Raw genomic sequence first — 18,703 nt, 5'->3', positions numbered from 1 at the left:
TTACATCTCCTGATCGTGAGTCTCATGTCAGAACAGTGTAAGGGAAGCTAGGAGCGCCTCGAAAACGTACAACTGTGTGTCACAGGCTCGGGAAGAAGGGGTTAGGAGTGTTTGACACTCACAGGTGCCTCACAGGCTAGGCATAAGCTGTGAGGACGCACGAGTCTCAAAACCCCCTTCATAAGCTGTGGACACAGTCTCTCCAGGGGTGCTCTTGCAGCACTCAGGGTACCTCACAGGCCAGGCATAAGCTGTGAGGGCAGAAGCCCAGAGAGAGACACCCGAGGCACAACAACACTCCCCGAGAACCCCTTATAGTGCCAAAACCCGGAACTTGTGGGGCCACTTCGGGTGTGTGCACATATCATAAATAGCATAAGAACATAAGAATTAGGAACAGGAGCAGGCCATCGAGCCCCCCGAGCCTGCTCCGCCATTCAACAAGATCATGGCTGATCTGGCCGTGTACTCAGCTCCACTTACCCGTGTACCCCCTCCCCGTAACCCTTAATTCCCTCATTGGTTAAAAATCTATCTATCTGTGACTTGAATACATTCAATGAGCTAGCCTCAACTGCTTCCTTGGGCAGAGAATTCCACAGATTCACAACCCTCTGGGAGAAGAAATTCCTTCTCAACTTGGTTTTAAATTGGCTCCCCGGTATTTTGAGGCTATGCCCCCTAGTTCTAGTCTCCCCTACCAGTGGAAACAACCTCTCTGCCTCTATCTTGTCTATCCTTTCATGATTTTAAATAAGATCACCCCTCATCCTTCTGAATTCCAACGAGTAAAGATCCAGTCTACTCAATCTATCATCATAAGGTAACCCCCTCATCTCCAGAATCAACCTAGTGAATCGTCTCTGTACCCCTTCCAAAGCTAGTATATCCTTCCTTAAGTAAGGTGACCAAAACTGCACGCAGTACTCCAGGTGCGGCCTTACCAATACCCTATACAGTTGCAGAAGGACCTCCCTGCTTTTGTACTCCATCCCTCTCGCAATGAAGGCCAACATAGAAACATAGAAAATAGGTGCAGGAGTAGGCCATTCAGCCCTTCTAGCCTGCACTGCCATTCAATGAGTTCATGGCTGAACATGCAACTTCAGTACCCTCTTCCTGCTTTCTCGCCATACCCCTTGATCCTCCGAGTAGTAAGGACTTCATCTAACTCCATTTTGAATATATTTAGTGAATTGGCCTCAACAACTTTCTGTGGTAGAGAATTCCACAGGTTCACCACTCTCTGGGTGAAGAAGTTTCTCCTCATCACGGTTCTAAATGGCTTACCCCTTATCCTTAGACTGTGACCCCTGATTCTGGACTTCCCCAACATTGGGAACATTCTTCCTGCATCTAACCTGTCTAAACCTGTCAGAATTTTAAACGTTTCTATGAGGTCCCCTCTCATTCTTCTGAACTCCAGTGAATACAAGCCCAGTTGATCCAGTCTTTCTTGATAGGTCAGTCCCACCATCCCAGGAATCAGTCTGGTGAATCTTCGCTGCACTCCCTCAATAGCAAGAATGTCCTTCCTCAAGTTAGGAGACAAAAATTGTACACAATACTCCAGATGTGGCCTCAACAAGGCCCTGTACAACTGTAGCAACACCTCCCTGCCCCTGTACTCAAATCCCCTCGCTATGAAAGCCAAAATGCCATTTGCTTTCTTAACCGCCTGCTGTACCTGCATGCCAACCTTCAATGACTGATGTACCATGACACCCAGGTCTCGCTGCACCTCCCCTTTTCCTAATCTGTCACCATTCAGATAATAGTCTGTTTCTCTGTTTTTACCACCAAAATGGATAACCTCACATTTATCCACATTATACTTCATCTGCCATGCATTTGCCCACTCAGCTAACCTATCCAAGTCACTCTGCAGCTTCATAGCATCCTCCTCGCAGCTCACACTGCCACCCAACTTAGTGTCATCCGCAGATTTGGAGATACTACATTTAATCCCCTCATCTAAATCATTAATGTACAATGTAAACAGCTGGGGCCCCAGCACAGAACCTTACGGTACCCCACTAGTCACTGCCTGCCATTTACTCCTACTCTTTGCTTCCTGTCTGACAACCAGTTTTCAATCCACGTCAGCACACTACCCCCAATCCCATGTGCTTTAACTTTGCACATTAATCTCTTGTGTGGGACCTTGTCGAAAGCCATCTGAAAGTCCAAATATACCACATCAACTGGTTCTCCCTTGTCCACTTTACTGGAAACATCCTCAAAAAATTCCAGAAGATTTGTCAAGCATGATTTTCCTTTCACAAATCCATGCTGACTTGGACCTATCATGTCACCTTTTTCCAAATGCGCTGCTGTGACATCCTTCATAATTGATTCCATTATTTTACCCACTACTGAGGTCAGGCTGACCGGTCTATAATTCCCTGTTTTCTCTCTCCCTCCTTTTTTAACAAGTGGGGTTACATTGGCTACCCTCCACTCGATAGGAACTGATCCAGAGTCAATGGAATGTTGGAAAATGACTGTCAATGCATCCGCTATTTCCAAGGCTACCTCCTTAAATACTCTGGGATGCAGTCCATCAGGCCCTGGGGATTTATCGGCCTTCAATCTCATCAATTTCCCCAAAACAATTTCCCGACTAATAGGGATTTCCCTCAGTTCCTCCTCCTTACTAGACCCGCTGACCCCTTTTATATCCGGAAGGTTGTTTGTGCCCTCCTTAGTGAATACCAAACCAAAGGACTTGTTCAATTGGTCTGCCATTTCTTTGTTCCCCGTTATGACTTCCCCTGATTCCAACTGCAGGGAACCTACGTTTGTCTTTACTAACCTTTTTCTCTTTACATATCTATAGAAACTTTTGCAATCCGCCTTAATGTTCCCTGCAACCTTCTTCTCGTACTCCATTTTCCCTGCCCTAATCAAACCCTTTGTCCTCCTCTGCTGAGTTCTAAATTTCTCCCAGTCCCCGGGTTCGCTGCTATTTCTGGCAATTTGTATGCCACTTCCTTGGCTTTAATACTATCCCTGATTTTGCTTGATAGCCACGGTTGAGCCACCTTCTCTTTTTTATTTTTACGCCAGACAGGAATGTACAATTGTTGTAGTTCATCCATGCGGTCTCTAAATGTCTGCCATTGCCCATCCACAGTCAACCCCTTAAGTATCATTCGCCAATCTATCCTAGCCAATTCACGCCTCATACCTTCTTTAAGTTCTGGACCATGGTCTCTGAATTAACTGTTTCATTCTCCATCCTAATGCAGAATTCCACCATATTATGGTCACTCTTCCCCAAGGGGCCTCGCACAACGAGATTACTAATTAATCCTCTCTCATTACACAACACCCAGTCTAAGATGGCCTCCCCCCTAGTTGGTTCCTCGACATATTGGTCTAGAAAACCATCCCTTATGCACTCCAGGAAATCCTCCTCCACCGTATTGCTTCCAGTTTGGCTAGCCCAATCTATGTGCATATTAAAGTCACCCATGATAACTGCTGCACCTTTATTGCATGCACCCCTAATTTCCTCTTTGATGCCCTCCCCAACATTACTACTACTGTTTGGAGGTCTGTACACAACTCCCACTAATGTTTTTTGCCCTTTGTTGTTCTGCAGCTCTACCCATATAGATTCCACATCATCCAAGCTAATGTCTTTCCTAACTATTGCATTAATCTCCTCTTTAACCAGCAATGCTACCCCACCTCCTTTTCCTTTTATTCTATCCTTCCTGAATGTTGAATACCCCTGGATGTTGAGTTCCCAGCCCTGATCATCCTGGAGCCACGTCTCCGTAATCCCAATCACATCATATTTGTTAACATCTATTTGCACAGTTAATTCATCCACCTTATTGCGGATCCTCCTTGCATTAAGACACAAAGCCTTCAGGCTTGTTTTTTTAACACCCTTTGTCCTTTTAGAATTTTGCTGTACAGTGGCCCTTTTTGTTCTTTGCCTTGGGTTCCTCTGCCCTCCACTTTTCCTCATCTCCTTTCTGTCTTTTGCTTTTGCCTCCTTTTTGTTTCCCTCTGTCTCCCTGCATTGGTTCTCATCCCCCTGCCATATTAGTTTAACTCCTCCTCAACAGCACTAGCAAACAATCCCCCTCGGCCATTGGTTCCGGTCCTGCCCAGGTGCAGACCGTCCGGATTGTACTGGTCCCACCTCCCCCAGAACCGGTTCCAATGCCCCAGGAATTTGAATCCCTCCCTGCTGCACCACTGCTCAAGCCACGTATTCATCTGCGCTATCCTGTGATTCCTACTCTGACTAGCACGTGGCACTGGTAGCAATCCTGAGATTACTACTTTTGAGGTCCTACTTTTTAATTTAGCTCCTAGCTCCTTAATTCGTCTCGTAGGACCTCATCCCTTTTTTTACCTATGTCGTTGGTACCAATGTGCACCACAACAACTGGCTGTTCTCCCTCCCTTTTTAGAATGTCCTGCACCCGCTCCGAGACATCCTTGACCCTTGCACCAGTGAGGCAACATACCATCCTGGAGTCTCGGTTGCGGCTGCAGAAACGCCTACCTATTCCCATCACCATTGAATCCCCTATCACTATCGCTCTCCCACTCTTTTTCCTCCCCTCCTGTGCAGCAGAGCCAGCCACGGTGCCATGAACTTGGCTGCTGCTGCCCTCCCCTGATGAGTCATCCCCCCAACAGCACTCAAAGTAGTGTATCTGTTTTGCAGGGGGATGACCACAGGGGACCCCTGCACTACCTTCCTTGCACTACTCTTTCTGCTGGTCTTCCATTCCCTTTCTGGCTGTGGACCCTTCTCCTGTGGTAAGACCAACTCGCTACACGTGCTACTCACATCATTCTCAGCATCGTGGATGCTCCAGAGTGAATCCACCCTCCGCTCCAATTCTGCAACGCGGATCGTCAGGAGCTGGAGGTGAATACACTTCCCGCACACGTAGTCGTCAGGGACACCGGAAGTGTCCCTGAGTTCCCACATGGTACAGGAGGAGCATAACACCCGACCGAGCTCTCCTGCCATGACTTAACCCTTAGATACCCTTAAATTGGTGACAACAATGTTAAAAGTTACTGACTAATATAAAAAAGAAAAAGAAAAAGTACTCACCAATCACCAGCCAATCACTTACCCCCTAGGCTGTGACGTCACCTTTCTGTTTCTTTCTACTTCTTTTTTGCCTTCTCCCTGTAGCTGCACAAGTACGCCTTTTATAGGCCTCTGCTGATCCGTGGACTCACGCCTCAGTGACCACGAACTTCCGCTGCCTCTCGCGGCCTTTTATAGGCCACTGCTGATCCCTGGACTCACGCCTCAGCGACCACGAACTCCCGCTGCCTCTCGTGGCCTTTTATTGGCCTCTGCTGATCCCTGGACTCATTCCATTCGCCTTCCTGATTACCTGCTGCACCTGCAAACTAACTTTTTGGTATTCATGCACAAGGACCCCCAGGTCCCTCTGCACCTCAGCATGTTGTAATTTCTCCCCATTCAAATAATATTCCCTTTTACTGTTTTTTTTCCCAAGGTGGATGACCTCACATTTTCCGACATTGTATTCCATCTGCCAAACCTTAGCCCATTCGCTTAACCTATCTAAATCTCTTTGCAGCCTCTCTCTGTCCTCTACACAACCCGCTTTCCCACTAATCTTTGTGTCATCTGCAAATTTTGTTACACTACACTCTGTCCCCTCTTCCAGGTCATCTATGTATATTGCAAACAGTTGTGGTCCCAGCACCGATCCCTGTGGCACACCACTAACCACCGATTTCCAACCCGAAAAGGACCCATTTATCCCGACTCTTTGCTTTCTGTTCGCCAGCCAATTCTCTATCCATGCTAATACATTTCCTCTGACTCCGTGTACCTCTATCTTCTGCAGTAACCTTTTGTGTGGCACCTTATCGAATGCCTTTTGGAAATCTAAATATACCACATCCATCGGTACACCTCTATCCACCATGCTCATTATATCCTCAAAGAATTCTAGTAAATTTGTTAAACATGATTTCCCCTTCATGAATCCATGCTGCGTCTGCCTGATTGCACTATTCCTATGCACCCAGAGAGGCTGCAATTTATGGCCCACTCAGTTGGTCAGACAGCAACCCGATCTCAGACATAAACTCTGTTTTTCTCTCCATGGATGTTGCGTGACCTGCTGAGTAGTTGCAGCATGTTCTGGCTTCTCAGAGGCCTTCATTTACCATCCGAGCCCTTGCAAGTGTCTGGCAGCACTCCCTACACACTTAACATTTTTTCACATCTATTGCAGTAAGCCACCACTTCAATAAAATAAAAAATAAATTCCAAAACCTTAAATCCAAACTTACCTGAACTATGTGTGTGTCCCATTAAGAGGTGCAGACATTGCCACTGTCAGCCTGCTTGCACATCAGGTTGACCTAGAGTGCTTAGGACCCAGCGCTGAATTCAGCGCTAGGAACGAAGTTCGTGTTCGTGAAGTAAATTCAGCGTTGAACGCTGATTTACGTTACAACGCCGCCATTTTGTTCGGGATGGCGCTGCCAGTTATTGGCAGCGCAAAGGTAAGGACAAAAACAGCTGTGGGAACCGGTAAGAGCTGGTGAAAGAGCGGCAGCTGCCATTTTAGCACCATTTTTTGGTGCTATGGAGTGACATTAAGGCTACAAATTTCTCACCCCCAATTCTTCATGGGTCTTAGAATAATGATGACCTCCTGTGGCTTGCTAAAAGTGCTGAGCATTTTTCAGTAAATCATTGTGCCTGTATCAGAATACAAATTCAATTCACAGGGAATAAATGAAAGAGGGAGAAAAAAAAACTATATTGTCCTTATCTTCTGTTGTCTTGTTGGTCTTTTAGAGTTTAATTCAGCAAAAACAAAGCAGGACAACTTTTCTCAAGTTTTTTGGGTGTTAGGATGATGATAAAGGAGCAACATCCCTAATGCTGCCACCTTATGTCTATGCCAATGAAAATGAGGGCCCATTAAAACAGCCATACAGGGTTGTAAGGTGTTGAGCAGCACAGGTATTTCAATTTAAAGTCCTGAATTCTACATCTCTTGGTACTTGGGTTCCTGGGAGTCTTTGTGCCAAGTAAATGTATTCTCTTTGTTCCAGTGAGAATTCCCTTCTGGGAAATGCTGGGAAGAGGGGAGCACCAAAAGGATGCCATCCAGGTTGTGATATGATATGTTTCCTCCTGGCACTTAGGTTTTCATGAGGCTTTGTGACAATTGTTTAAAAATATATTGATTTTACATTCTCAGTGCCATAACTGCCTTCAATGGGTTTTCCAACGGGAACTCCCCTATGTGCAGTGCCTGAAGAAGAAAAGGACCATCAAAAGGATACAAAGAAGACTGGGGTCCTTGGATGGTGCTCTGTGCCCACCCTCCAGTACCTGCACATCCGCATCTGGAGTCAGAAGTGACCAGACCTCTCTTTGACCGAAGATTAGTGCAAATGGAGTCAGAATTAGTGCCGGTTCTTTTAGACACTACACGCACCAGTAGAGAAAAAGTGACCTCCAAATCTTCTGTGCCTTCAACAGGCCCATAAAATGAGCAAAATGAAACAGTGATATGCATATGGGACTATGGCACAGAGAAGAGGTCCCATCTCTTATAGCGGCAGCACTCCGACCTGGCTACTACTATTGGCTATGAGCTGATTTGTGGTAGGGGAGGGGGAACTTACACCAAGAGAAGTTTAACACTATGGTCACATCGATTCAATGAACTATCTCGCCAAATTACAGAGTATTGCTGGTTGCAGAGAACTGCAGTAATCATTGACCTCCTTATGCACTATCCATAAACAAAGTACACAGCTAGAAATTAAAGCAATCTTCACTTACATAGCGGAGTTCTGTTGCAATTACCTCCAGTAATAGTGCATCATTTATTTTCAGATTGCTGTCTGTCTGTAATACATTTTAACCTCGAATGTTTGGGCTGTTCTAATTAGTTGGCTGTGGGTATATTGAGCCACTAATTGTATACTGCCAAATGCTCTTTACGATTTTGGTTTATTTATGAATATGGTTTGAATAGGAAATAGAAAAAAAAGAGGAACAGAAATGTAAGATTTAGATAGATGTAAAAAGCATCGTACAAACAAGTCTGAGCTGCAGTATATTTTGGTTTTCTGTACCATACATTGTTGTTTGGATTTGGGACATGTTACACACATGCATGCCTTTCTCAACTGCTCAGGACAGATAATGATAGTTTAGAATGAATATTAATGACACACAAAGTGCAATAAAGGGGAGTGACAGGTCAGATTTGGGGTACCACATTCTGGAAGTCCAAAGTGACAAAAAAATACCAAGTATAAACACACCGAAAACCCATGGTATTGTACAAATAATAAACACACAAGCACACATCCAAATGATAACGGTCAAGCATCAAAACAGCAACATCTCTAAATGCATTTAATCCACTAATGCATGATATACAGACAAGTGCAGTGCAAGTCTAGCTCATAGCAACCATCACAACCTGCTCCTCAAAATTGTTATATTAAGCAACACAACTAGTTGAGGGGGAGAAAAATCAACATTGTTGGAATTGCAGCTTTTCGCGTGGTTACTCTTCTCAGGGAGCTTTGCAGCTTCAGATTTGAATGAATCATTACCACTCATTTGCTTGTTGCAGCCAATGAGAAAAATGTGTCTGTTTCTTTTCTCAGATAGATTTAATGTGCCATGTTCCTTAATATATTGCTATCGATTCACAAGATTTGTTTGAATGATGTAGATAGATATATCACTCAGTACTTACCTACAACAGGTATCCAATCAGCAGTCACTTTGGATAATGGCTTGAATCAGGGAATCAAAATAATTTTTTAGATACTTCAAAATGTATCTGAAAAGGATTCTCTGGTTTCAGTCATTACAAAAAAATTCTATTTTACGGTAACTATCTTCTATTTGGTGTCAGCTTGGCTCAGTGGTGGCACTGTCGCCTCTGAATCAGAGGTTGTGGGTTCAAGTCCTACCAGGGTACGTCAGCAGAAACCTAGGCTGACATTTCAGTGCAGCACTGAAGGAGTGCTGCACCATCGGAGGTGCCATCTTTCAGTTGCTAAACCAAAGCCCTGTCTGTCTGTTCAGGTTGAATATAATGGATAGAAATTTCCAAATTTGAGATGCTTCAAAAAATATTTCTCCCTACATGAGAAAAACATAGATAGGTTTGAAAGCTGCCCTCTCCAAAATCCCTGAGCTGAGAGAGATCTGTATAAACTGATGTGAGACTGAGTAGACTGGATAGGGTGCTCGGGCTGGGCAGACTGGGCAGGTTGGGTTACACTGACTGGGCAGATTGACTATGTAGGATGGATTGCATCGAGAGGATTGATGGGTTGGGAAGGTGATATGAATTCAGGTGATATGAATGGCAGGTGATATGAATGCCTTGCAAGCCATTAACACATTAGCTTGAAGATCAACAGCTTCTGAAAGTGCTAAGATGTTAACATTTTTCTTATTCAAAAATATTTTTTGTACAAGGCTATAATTGCAAGAAGATAATTCCAGGATAAGTCATTAATTGAACTTAATCTTGGGATATTCTTTTTTATTGGAATGTCCAGTACCAGCCAAATGTGGAGGAATGGAGTTCCAACTTAGGGATTAAAGTTTGAAACTCAACCTTGACAAAAATCCACACTTGGATCTACTCCAGAAGATGGGTTTCACCAGTCTTAACCGGATTGACTGGATGAGGGGGCAAGGTGGTGATACACTCTTTACGACATCACAAACACACTACACACAAGATGGCTCTATAGGAACTTGTCATCATGTGACTTGTCACATGACCCTTTTATTGTATTTACATCAGCAGTTACATTACCACTGGAGTCCGCTAGATGGAGCTCTATATTACACAAGGGAAGGCTGACATTGAGATGAGAAGATTGTAAGTGGTTTTGCCCTTGGTGGTTTCGAATTACCCTCTTTATAACAGTTCCAGACACCAGAATTATAGTGATGAACAGAAATACACAGTTATAGCCAGATCTTTCGGTCTCAACAGTCACAATGCTTTTATTCAAGTTAAAGCACACACCTGCACCCAGTGAAACACACCCTGGTGGTGTAAAACAAACAAACACAATACAACACACAACCCTGGCCTGTCTGAACTGGCCCCTAATGCGAAGTGCCCACGACTAAACCACCTCTGCTCGGATTCAAAAAGCGCACCACCGAATCTGTCCAACAGAATTGTGCGCATGCTTATGATCCGTGCTAAAACCTCCCCACTTAACCCCTAAGGCTTGGTTGGAACACACGACACCCCTTCACACTATGCGGTGGGCTTAACGATGTGTGGGCTGGGATAAATGCTCACCAATTACCCCTCTGGCTTACTCGCTGCTTCTCCCGATGAGGCGTATCTTCTGGTTCTGTACCAATCTGTGGTATTAAAATCCAGTCTCAAGGTCAGCTTCCTAATCGAAATAACGAGACTCTCTTTGCTCGTAGATGGTGTTTCTTCTCTCCATCCCAGACAGAGTGCTCAGTCCTTGTGCGTTGAACAAAGCAACCAGCATAGAAGAGGGGAGAGAGAGAGATAGCAGCCAAAACCTGCCACTCTTATACCTGCAAAATGCTTCTTCACGCGCCAAAAGTTCAACTGTCCTTTGCCTGAGGCAGTACAACTAAAAGAGCAAAATCATATCTTTGGCCTGTTCCTTTGTTACTGGGCTGTTTCCTCGATAAGGCTCCAACAAGTCTGGGTGGTCACATAGCTTTCTTTGTGTCTTGAGCACCGACAAATCTTCTTGATCTCTCACTGATTACATGACAAAGGGCCCGTCCATCAACCATCTTCCTACCATTTCAGCCATTGATTCCTGCCCACCTGATGTGTATTCCTGTGGGACATGTTTGGACCTGTCTCATGTCAGCTGTCTGCCCTTGTGCAGTAAGAGCCAAATTAAAGCAATGTCCAAAACTTTACGTCCAAAAGTTTATGCTTTTGCTGTCGATGTTTTCGCGGAATTCTTAAAGATTGTTTCCTAAGTTGATGCTGGGGAGAGTTGACCACGAAGCCCTTGTACAACTTCCTTACAATGAAATCCACAGGTTGGACATTGTCACCCTCCTGTTGTCGAGGGTTAAAGAATACTGAGGGCTAGGATAGATATTCAAAAATAAAATTTTCCAAAGCAGCATGAAAAAGAAGTCAGAAGTCAGAAAAAGAACTTCCATATGAAATTGAGTTTGCTTTTTTAAAATAAAAAGTTATCCATAAAAGAAAGTGATAATTATCTGCAGAATGGTGTTTAATAAGTGTGTGGTTTTCATGTATTCACACATGTTTGCAATACAAAGCAACTCTTTAATATACTCTCACAGTATTTCCTATTTATTGGTTATAAAGTAAGGAATAATTTTAAAGATTGCTACTTTAGAACAAAATGCAACAAAAGACTGTTAGTAGCAAAGCAGTTTTCAGTTTGCACTAATACAACATTTACAATATAAATCTAGAGTCAGAGTTCAACCTAAATCCAGAGACCGACTCAAATTGACACTACAGCTACGGGTAGGTACATTATAAATGCAACCTTACTGTGCTATTACTGATGAGTTACAAAAGTTATACGAAAACAGTATTATTTATCTTTGGCGCAATAAATCTTGGCCCTGAAATTGCACAAGAATTCTCCCAACCTCCAACATCACAATATCAGCATCAGCGGGAGATCGGCTGAGGGGTGACCTAATAGACGTCTTTAAAATTATGAAAGGTTTCGATAAAGTAGACAGAGAAAGAATGCTTCCACTTGTGGAGAAGAGCATAACTAGAGGCCATCAATATAAGATAGTCACCAAAAAATCAAAGAGGGAATTCAGAAGAAACCTCTTTACTCAGAAAGTGGTAACAACAACTGGCCAACAGCCACGATATGCGAGGATTCTTCACTGCAGTCAAGTCCACCTACGATCCAAACTCCCAAGGCCCCACCCCACTCCTGGCCAAGAATGGGGAAACACTCATCAAGGACACCGAGGCTGTCAGGGCCTGATGGAAGGAGCAGTTTGAAGATCTCCTCGATCAAAACTCTGCCTTTGACTTGAGTGTTCTCGATTCCACCCTGCAGCATGCGACCCGCCACCAACTCAATGAACCTCCAATGTTGCACGAGGTTGGCAAAGCCATAAAACAGCTCAAGAATAACAAGGCTACGGGTGCGGATGGAATCCCTGCTGAGGCGCTAAAATATGGCGGAGAGGTGCTGTTGGCGCGGATACATGACCTCATCTCTCTCATTTGGAGGGAGGAGAGCATGCCGGGAGATCCAGAGGTGCAGTGATTGTGACCATTTTTAAAAAGGTGGACAAGTCCGACTGCGGCAACTACAGGGAAATCTCCCTGTTATCAGCCACTGGGAAAGTTGTCGCTCGAGTTCTCCTCAATCGTCTTCTCCCTGTGGCCGAGGAGCTCCTCACGGAATCACAATGCAGATTTCGTCACCTACGGGGCACAACAGACATGATCTTTGCAGCGCGATAGTTGCAGGAAACATGCAGGGAGCAGCGCCAGCCATTTGATGGCCTTTTTTGATCTTACAAAGGCCTTTGACACAGTCAACTGTGAGGGTCTATGGAGCGTCCTCCTCCATTTCGGATCCTGCAAATCTCCTGGGAGGACAGGCGCTCTAACATCAGTGTTCTCAACGAGGCTAACATCCCCAGTATTGAAGCACTGATCACACTCGATCAGCTTCGCTGGGCATGTCACATAGTACGCATGCCAGATACGGGACTCCCTAAGCAAATGCTTTATGCCGAGCTCCTTCATGGTAAACGAGCCAAAGGAGGACAGTGGAAACGTTATAAGACACCCTCAAAGCCTCCCTGGTAAAGTGCAACATCACCAATGACACCTGGGAGACCCTGGCCGCAGACCGCCCGAGGTGGAGAAAGTCCATCCGGGAGGGCGTCGAGCTCTTTGAGTCTTGATGCAAGGAGCATGAAGAGATCAGGCGCAGGCAGTGGAAGGAGTGCACAGCAAACCAGCCCTACCGACCCCTTCCCCCGACAAATGTCTGTCCCACTTGTAACAGGGTCTGTGGCTCCCGTATCAGACTGTTCAGCCATCAAAGAACTCACTTAGGGAGTGGAAGCAAGTCCTCCTTGATTCCGAGGGACTGCCTATGATGATGATGATGGTAAGAATGTGGAACTCACTACCACAGGGAGTGGTTGAAGCGAATAGCATAGATGCATTTAAGGGGAGGCTAGACAAGCATATGAGGGAGAAGGAAATAGTGGGTTATGCTCATTGTTAGATGAGGAAAGATGGGAGGAAGCTTGAGTGGAGAATAAACGCCGGCAGGGACTGATTGGGCTGAATGGCCTATTTCTGTGCCGTATATCCTATGTAATCTACAAAATCAGCAGAGCCCCTGTAGCAATGGTGAAAATGGGCATTTACACCATTTCTCAGGGGTTCCACAAAGTATTAAACTGTGACGTACACAAAGGGGGGATTTTTTGGGGGGTCAGCGGAGGCGGGTTGGGTGGGAAAACATTTTTTTGACAGCAGGTCGGGAACCTGCTGGCAACCTGCCACTATGCACCTTTCCCAGATGTTGGGTCTGTCAGCGCTGAGCAGACCTGAAATGTAGCGGCGGGTGAGGCAATTCAGGTCATTATGACCTTGTTAAGAGCCACTTAAAAAGGATTTTGAGCTCACCTTAACATTTTACCAGGTCGCCCTTGGGTCCACGCTGCTCAGGGATCACGTCAGGTAAGGAGGTCGGGAGATGTATGGCCTTGAAATTATCTCTTTACTTAAAGCTGCAAATGTGCTCTAACAGCTCCCATCTCACAGCTGTTCACATGCCAAGCTTACAAACTGTTGCTTACTGCATTTGGAATATATTAAGGGAATCAAGGGAAATAGGGATAGTGCAGGGAAGTGGAGTTGAGGTAGAAGATCAGCCATGATCTTATTGAATGGCGGAGCAGGCTCGAGGGGCCAAATGGTCTACTAATTCTGATGCTCTTATGAGCTTATGAAGACAGATTGAGCTTTATGCAGGTTGCAAGTGTTTGGAGTAAACTCTCTAGCCAGTGTCACCTCAATGGAACAACCTCACTCAACATTGACAGATCATTTCTGTCATCTCTACTTCACCTGCCATCTATTATATCAGCATCGGTATCCTTGAAATTATCTCACCTTGGTCCACAGAATCCCACCCCAATCAGTCCCAACACTGGCACACCAGCAGCACCAACAACAACACCAGCCTACTCTGCAATCAACTGATGTTGCACAGGACAGAGGGCATCAGCATCCGACCACATTGCTACCCGGGAGGCCAGCGATGGCCTCACCATGGCCAGATTTACTTCACTTGACGCTGCACACCCTGGCTGCCACATGATGTGTTGGTTTGGCACCAACCGACACCAACATTATGAAGCATCTCTACAATGCCCAAGCCATTTCTTTCACAGTCATCACTATTGCGGGGGTACTGTTATGTCTCACCATTCACTACAACTCACTAAGCCACTTCAAAAGGTGCGCACAAATCTGTTCAACAACACTATGGGCTTAATTTTCCCCAAAGCTTTTTTTTGGCGTACTTGAAGAGTTACGCCCATTTTTTGGGGGCCCAAATATGCCAAAAGAAATGTTCCAAGTTTCCCCGCTTGACTTCTTCATTTTGGCGCTGCCTAGCCTGTCCTTTAGTTTTGCGGGATGGAGCCTTGATCTGCACCAAAAAGATCGGCTTTCCATGGTAACCAGGGACAGAATGCGGGCTGAGGCTGGAAAGTGAAACATACAACCAGCTCACAATCTGCACATGCACTTTAAAATACAGTGCAGCGACATACCTCCATTAAATTATTAAAGTCCCCTACCTCCCCTCCCGATGCCTGTGTCGCTCCCCTGCACCTAGCCCTGGCCGAGTGGCCTCCCGGTCTGCTCCCCTGCACCCAGCCCTGGCCGAGTGGCCTCCCAGTCCCGCACCTCGCCCTGGCCGAGTGGCCTCCCGGTCCCGCACCTAGCCCTGGCCGAGTGGCCTCCCGGTCTGCTCCCCTGCACCCAGCCCTGGCCGAGTGGCCTCCCAGTCCCGCACCTCGCCCTGGCCGAGTGGCCTCCCGGTCCCGCACCTAGCCCTGGCCGAGTGGCCTCCCGGTCTGCTCCCCTGCACCCAGCCCTGGCCGAGTGGCCTCCCTGTCCCACATCTAGCCCTGGCTGAGTGGCCACCCGGTCCGCTCCCCTGCACCCAGCCCTGGCCGAGTGGCTTCCCGGTCCCGCACCTCGCCCTGGCCGAGTGGCCTCCCGGTCCCGCACCTCACCCTGGCCGAGTGGCCTCCCGGTCCCGCACCTAGCCCTGGCCGAGTGGCCTCCCGGTCCCGCACCTAGCCCTGGCCGAGTGGCCTCCCGGTCCCGCACCTAGCCCTGGCCGAGTGGCCTTCCGGTCTGCTCCCCTGCACCCAGCCCTGGCCGAGTGGCCTCTCGGTCCCACATCTAGCCCTGGCTGAGTGGCCACCCGGTCCGCTCCCCTGCACCCAGCCCTGGCCGAGTGGCTTCCCGGTCCCGCACCTAGCCCTGGCCGAGTGGCCTCCCGGTCTCGCACCTAGCCCTGGCTGAGTGGCCACCCGGTCCGCTCCCCTGCACCCAGCCCTGGCCGAGTGGCCTCTCGGTCCGCTTCCGGTCCCGAACCTGGCCCTGGCCGAGTGGTCTCCTACCTCCCGGTCCCACACCTAGCCCTGGCTGAGTGGCCACCCGGTCCGCTCCCCTGCACCTAGCCCTGGCTGAGTGGCCTCCCGGTCCCGCACCTAGCCCTGGCTGAGTGGCCACCCGGTCCGCTCCCCTGCACACAGCCCTGCCCAAGTGGCCTCCCGGTCCCGCACCTAGCCCTGGCTGAGTGGCCTCTCGGGCCACTCCCGGTCCCGAATCTAGCCCTGGCCGAGTGGTCTCCTACCTTCCGGTCCCACACCTAGCCCTGGCCGAGTGGCCTCCCGGTCCGTTCCCCTGCACCTAGCCCTGGCCGAGTGGCCTCCCAGCCCACTCCCCCACCCATAGCCTTGGCCGAGTGGCCTCCTGGTCCACTCCCCTCCACCACTCCCGGTCCCTGCACCTAACTATACCCGAAAGGTTCCCCCCCCACCCCTCCCCCCGCCCTCTCTCACCCTATCTCTTACCTCTCCTGCTGCTGCTGTCTCGGCATCTGCTGCACTTACCTCTGCCGATTTCCTTACCTGCGCTGATTTCCTTAACTCACCAGAAGGTTTTTCTACAGAGGCCACATACACTGGCCTAAGCAGAACTGGAGTAACTCTCAGCTGGCCAAACTTGCCTAACTGGCCAGAACTGGCGCGGGTGGCAGGTTACATCCCCTTAGGCTGAAACAAAAACATACCTAAAAAAATCGTAACTAACTGAGTTATGCTGGTTCAAATTGATTGGGGAAACGTGGGTTTTTTAATTTAGGCCAAAAAAAGCGGCCTGCACCAAAAAAACAGCGCAAGTCACTGGGGAAAATTGAGCCCCAAGTGTTGAAAATAAAGATTTCAATGTTTGACAGCACATTAACAAACTTTACATGAACATTTGCTAAAACACTCAAATGCCAACCCTTGTGTGTTATTAGTAGGTATGATTGGACTAGGATGACCCTTCAACAGAACTGGCCGTGAGTTTTGACGAAGGGTCATTGACCCAAAATGTTAGCTCAGTTTCTCTACACAGATGCTGAATGACCTGCTGAGATTTCCAGCAATTTCTGTTTTTATTCCAGATTCCAGCATCCGCAGTATTTTGCTTTTGTATTAATGTGTTAATCATTTCACAGAGCGGGATGGAGCCAGCAGTGGGGTCGGGAGCTGCCACCGACGTCGCCCACCACGGACCCGCCGAGGTAGGGGAAATCGCGGTCCAAGTCTCAAACTGTGACATACACAAAGTCTCACCTAAAGATCAGGAAGTGGGATGGGCCTACTCATGGCCACCATTGCCATGCTGCGTGCTCTGATAATAAGGCTCCTGCTCATCAAGAACCAGAGTACGTGCCGCGAGAGAACGGCACTATTAGAAATATGTGCCGTGCATATTCAGCTGGGGCTGTGCGTGACTGGAATCCACACGATTTCTTGGTCCCTGCTTTCCAATTCTTGCCAGCGGAGGAATCCAATGGAAACATCACCTGAAGACATCCACTTTAAACTAAATAGTCAATATAAACACAGGTTAAAAGAAACAGCCGTCAAGAAAAAACTTATTGTTGATGAAATATAAAAAGAGGAAGCATCGATTGAAAGATACAGAGCATACAAAATAATATAAGGGAGGATTAAGCTATGCCAAGGAGCACTGCTGCTTCTAATTTATCAATTGGATTGGAATTTCTAATAAACAATGAAACCCAACTTCTAAATCTACCGCACAGTAACATCAGGAAACTAAAGGAAAACAGTTGCTGGCTATAGATTTAAAGCCACATGAAATGCAACTGCCCTTTCTTTGGAGCACATTAGGAAGGAAAAATTTCAAACATCAGCAATTCAAGTTGTATGAATTGGCTTTACCTCTTTGTCCCCGGGGCTTTGCTGGGACCTGTTATGTGGCAAGTGAAAAGTATGAGGTTCACAAAGATAAAAGGAAAAATTGAAATTCAAGCAATTAGCCCATTGAAAGATGGGCCAGCTGCGTGTGTACTGTAGGCTGAAAATCACTGGCAACTTCCGAAATTAGCTTCTTACTTCTTGCTATGTGTAGTGAGTATTGAGGCTCATTCTTCATTTTATACATGAGCTTTTACAAGATTTTATGAGATAGACATGCAAGTCTTAGCAGCAGGTCTCTTCAGACCTCATTTATAGTTGTGTTTCCATTACTAATGCAGGCAGTATATTCAAAAGATTGATTCAAGACAGGCCCATGATTTTGAGTTAAGCACAGGGAAACCCTCAAACTCATCTGATGGCCATCTTCATACAAATATCAAGAGTACAAAGCCACTTTCCTAATGCTTATATTGATTAAAAGGGCCAGTGTTGGCTGCCTTCTACTAATTCAGACTGATGATGAAAGCCCCCAAATTCAGGTATAAATCCAATTCCAAAATCCAGAAGGAAAATAAACTTACTGGACTGTCAACACAACAGATGTCATAGCTGAATAGCCCAAGACTGCCTGTGAAATGCATGTGACACCATGCCATGCATTGGCAGAGCTAAGGCGGAGGAGATACTATGTAGACCCTGCAGAGGTGGGAAGAAAAAAGGTGAATAATGAGAATGTGAAATAAAAATCAGAAAAAGATGAAAGTCACTTTGCCAGGTTAGTCAGCATCTGACAGTAAACAACAGGTGACCATTTTGGGTGGAACCCTGGGTCAGGTGACATTTTCAATATTTTCCTGTTTTATTGGCCAGTTCTATGAATAATGTGATATAATGAACGAGGTTATGTGAGTTTGGGAGGCCACTGAGGTCGGTGAGGTGAGTTGGTCACTTTTCTCTATTTCTTTTTAAGTAGATTTTAAACTAGATAAGGCTAACTAGAGGGATGGCTGTGCAGCTCAGTCCCGTGGCGTGCACATCCTGTGGCATGTGGGAGGTCCTGGATGCTTCGCAGCGACCTAGGACCATGTGTGCAGGAGGTGTCTCCAGCTTCAACTGCTCCAGCTCTGTGTTTCGAGCTTGAGCGGTGGCTGGAGTCAGTAAGATGCATCT

This window comes from Pristiophorus japonicus, chromosome 3 (genome assembly GCF_044704955.1).
Source record: "Pristiophorus japonicus isolate sPriJap1 chromosome 3, sPriJap1.hap1, whole genome shotgun sequence".
In the NCBI taxonomy this organism is placed as follows: domain Eukaryota; kingdom Metazoa; phylum Chordata; class Chondrichthyes; family Pristiophoridae; genus Pristiophorus; species Pristiophorus japonicus.
Note: the sequence above shows the minus strand (reverse complement) of the source record.